The sequence below is a fragment of the Hibiscus syriacus genome, unplaced genomic scaffold (genome assembly GCF_006381635.1).
Source record: "Hibiscus syriacus cultivar Baekdansim isolate YM2019G1 unplaced genomic scaffold, ASM638163v2 tig00110057_pilon, whole genome shotgun sequence".
NCBI classification, from domain to species: Eukaryota; Viridiplantae; Streptophyta; class Magnoliopsida; order Malvales; family Malvaceae; genus Hibiscus; species Hibiscus syriacus.
In genome coordinates, this window is record NW_024062581.1 from 207,501 (window position 1) to 212,042 (window position 4,542).

Genomic DNA, 4,542 nt, shown 5'->3' on the forward strand with positions numbered 1-4,542 from the left:
GCAAGGGAGGTGTCAGCGACAACGACCATGGTCGGCAAGGGTGGTTAGGATTAGGGTTAAGGATTTATAATTTTTAGGTTTTGTGGCTTTTTTGTAATTTTAGAAAAATAGAGTTTTCTATAAATATAATATATTTTATTTTTAAAAAAAATTAAAATTACCAGAGCGTGATACATGTCAATTGACTGAATTTTTAATGTCCGTTACGTCTTGTACACCTAAAATGATAACATTTGTAATGTTAGACACATGAATAATTTAAAAAAAATTAAACACTTATTTAAGAAAAACGATATAATTTTAAATTTATTATATAATTAATCCAAATAAAAAACAATAATCATAAAAAAGATTAGTCGGCATTAAATATGAAAAAAGAGGATCCACTCAATTACCCTTTTTTTTTTGGTGAACAATAAACGATAATATTACAATGAGTGGCAATCAATAACAGCTAAACAAGTACAAAAACTAGTACTAACCTGAGTGGTATTAAGCAAAGACTACAAGTACTGTTGTTTTATCAACAGTTTATTTTGATCAACAATAAAGAGAAAGTAGTATCACCACTGGAAAATATGGAAGTTGCAGCATAAGAGCCCCTGCGACAAATGTTGAAATGATGGTAATTTGGTCGGCATTTTCCCATGATCACTCCTCAAGGCAATCGCTTCATAAATTGGGAGGCAGTTCAACACAATGCACCCTGCAAGTACCATCTGTAAAACCAGGCTTTCCCCCACATCTCTGCCGCCACTGAAGATTAAAACGGCTCCCCAGATGAACGAGAGCAAGTTGATTATTGCCGCCGTCGTTGGCGGCACTAACAACGTGGACGGGACTCCAATCTCCCACATCCCTCGATAATATCGTTTGTATTGCTCATCATCTACCACTTTGCTGGTCACAATGAACCCGTAACTCGACAGGCCTGTCGACTTAAGAAGACACTCCGCTGTTGCAAAGGCGAAACTCGAAAGGTTCCGAATCATCCACATCCTTTGACTGCTCCACCACTTCCTGAAACTTGATCCCTCTATGACATATTCAATGAAATCTTGGCCGTATGCACCAATGAAAAGAAACACGTGTAGGAGAAACCATGGTTCATACATCTGCAATAGGTTCATCATCATCGTAAGTGGATGTAATGAACAATATCCAACAACACAATTTACAATCTAAACCTTGGGGAAGACGGTGACTCCATTGAAGAGTGCTAATTGAGGGAGGAAAGCATAGATTGTAGTTGGAATGGATAATATGGTCCAGAATATGTAGCAAGAATAACCAAGACCTATTGGCAATCCCATTGTACGAGTTCCAAAAGTTATGGAGAGTACTTTGATAAACCTATTTCAAGTAGGCCAACCCCCCATCGCTTCCATTGATACAGTGCATCAACGAGGTTGATTGGTGCATTCCCTAGAAACGCAGCCCTTTCAGGGTCGCAAAATATGGACCTCCATCCTTCACTATGCATCTGATAACCTGTGAATAAGTCCTCAACTAATGATCCATACCTAAACCCCATCTGCATTTACATTTTGATCATTAAAACTAATGTCAATAACTCAATCAACTCACGCAATCTTGTCCATTTGCTTATTAAAAGCTCACCTTGGAACCCCATTGGGTCTGAATCTCATAGTTGCAGCTTGCCACACCATGTGCTAATGCCAAAACATCAGGAGATTTAATGTGTTTTTTCACAACATAGTCAGGGCTGAGTTCAGGGATTCCCGTTTCTACACAAGCTGATGGATCACCTAGAGCTCTTCGACGGAAAAAGGTTCCAGTCCCGAAGTAATATGCTCCCCCAAGACCATCGGCACCCCGAGGATGCAACCGGATGATGTGCTTGAACTCGTATCCATAGGTGTCTTTGTTCAAGCCTTGAAATCGTTGAGGAAATTGAATGAACCCCAGAGTAGGTTGAATGGCAAGGTCATATACATAACATAGTATCCTCAGAGGTGTTGTAGGATCATTGGAATACATGTCACAGTCTTGGGTTAATATTAAAGGAGCATTTGTCATGATCGTCGATACCCGAAGCTTCGATAAACGAAAGAAAAACATTGAGAAACGTTAGATCCAACAAAATGTAAAACAATGTTGGTTGGAAACAAGGTAAGATGATAATGAATTATAGATACCAGAACATTTAGAGCACCGGCCTTGAAATGGTGGGGTGATGTCATACTTTTCTGCCTGGAAACATAGATGAGATTTGGCAAGAAATGTCCGGTGATGTCATTGTTATGGCGGCTGTCTAGTAGAACCTGAATAACAGTGGGGTGATCTTGCGGAGTAAATCCAGATTTCCATTTGTTAAATACTTCACGTTCTTCATCATCGTTGATGTAAATTTCACTAACTTCTCTGTTCATTACATTTTCAACTTTCGCCTTCATGCTTTCATACATCTCCTGCCACATGCAACGCACCAAGTGAATTGATTTCTACTTCTATTACAATGTTGAAGATTTTGGCGCGTAATATTATTTGATGTAATTAATATAAGATTCAAGATTAAAAGGATAAATTTGAAAATATATAAAAAAGAAATCACCTTAATTAGTCAGATTAAATTTACGATATAATGCAAACCAAAACTAAAAGGATAAACTACTCTTTTCACCATTTAACTTTGACCATATTCTTATTCTAGTCAATCCACTTTGAAAATTTTCTATTTTATCACTAAACTTCTAAATTGCATATGTCTAGCTAATATTCTATCTTTAATTATTTAGTGACTTTATGATAGAGCATCTTTAAGAAAATTATGAAAATCCTCAAAACTTTTTGTTCTATTTTATGAAAATACCTCCAAAATCTTCCTTTCCATAGTTTTAATCTAATTTTTTTTATATTATTATTTATTTTTGGACGATAGAAGATATTCTTTCGAATCTCAATGATTAAAAGGTGGAAAAAGGAGGAGACAAACATTATATCATATTTTACATTGTTCCAACGATAAAGATTTTATTCTATAGTTATTTTCTTGTAACTTTGGATTTAATTTCATGATTTTTAAAGAAGATTTGAAAAAACCTAGACTAACAGAGTGATAAGAAATGATAAAACAGTTCAAAGATGAATATTATGCTTTGTAATATTTTAAGCCAGACATCAACAAAAACAATATGATTACACGTATAAAATAAAACTAATATAACATGCATAAATAAATGTATAAAAATTAGGTACAATATATTATTAAAAATAAATAATTATATAACACTGATTTGTGTAATTTTATGTTTATTTTATATAAAATTAATAAAATAATACTTTTTGATAATAAAAGAAAGAAAAATTAAAATTAAATTCGAAACCCAATATCAATCACAATTAAAATAATGTTATTTAAAATTGAGAATATTTAAAACAGATACTAATTTATAAATTACAAAATGATATTATTTATAATTGCATCATAAACCTTATTTACAATAATAGTTTTGTTTTGAAGTTTAATAAAAGTTGAAGTTAGTGAAAATGGGTTTACCTTAATCTTGTCGGTGTCGGAGTTCGTGGAATGAACCGACGAAAAGTAAACATGGGGGCTTCTATCCATAATATCATTCTCCCTGCAAAATGGTAACCAGTAGCTTGCAAACTTAGCAGCCTCAATGAAGGCGAAAAGAGTAAAAGCTGATCCTGCGTCGTCCGATACGTAAACGGAGATCTTCTCCGTCGGATAATCATAAGCCATCAACGACAAAGCGGTGTTCACCACCCCAATCGGCGGCTCCTTGTAAGGATCAGCCGTGCATATGAACACGTCCAACCCTGGAAATTCTTCTTCTCTGAAACTTTTTGAGGTTTTCAGGGTATTGTTTACGACGAATAGGGCACATCCGGAGAGCTTGTGCGGCTGCCCACATGAAGGCGAGAACAAGATCGGCGATGAGCAAAGAGAGGGTGAAGGAGAAAGAGGCTAGGGTGGTGGAATTGACAAGTGTTTGCGCATGGCTGTAGAGTAGAGCTAGGATGGCCAATGTGTAAACTTCCGCAAAGAAGCGGTTCGGGCCTGTCCGTGGATGGCGTTCCACGGTGTGAAAAGGAGGCTGATTGTTAGGTTCCGGGGCGGTGGAGTTGTCATCCCTTCCACTTTGAGACCTCATTTCTTCGTTGGGTGATTTTGGTACTGGGAGTGGGTATTAATAAGTGGGCAATGGCATTTGGCAGCACCGGGGAGAAATTAATACATTGCTTTTACCTATTAAATTCAAGAAACGTGATAGTATCCCATCAATAACTGACATTTTGCAATGAGATCATGCATACCAGTACTCAAGCAAATCGAGAAATAATAAAAATCATATTATGTAATTTAATTTAGTTTGAATTGTAACCCCCTCAGACCGATGTGGATAGCCCGACCCGATCTGGAGTGTTATATTAGGGCCACCTGAGCAACCCACTGTAAATATAGCAGAAAATTTAAAACTTTTCTTACAACATGTAAAATCATAAAATGATTTATTATTATTCAGAAATAAAACATGTTTTTCAAACTCAGATATA

The 4,542-nt window shown here is 35.9% G+C and overlaps 1 pseudogene; it reads right to left on the reverse strand.

Moving 5' to 3' along the window:
- Nucleotides 1-540: 540 nt before the first annotated feature.
- LOC120214247 lies at nt 541-4,139 on the reverse strand (annotated as a pseudogene).
- Nucleotides 4,140-4,542: the final 403 nt, after the last annotated feature.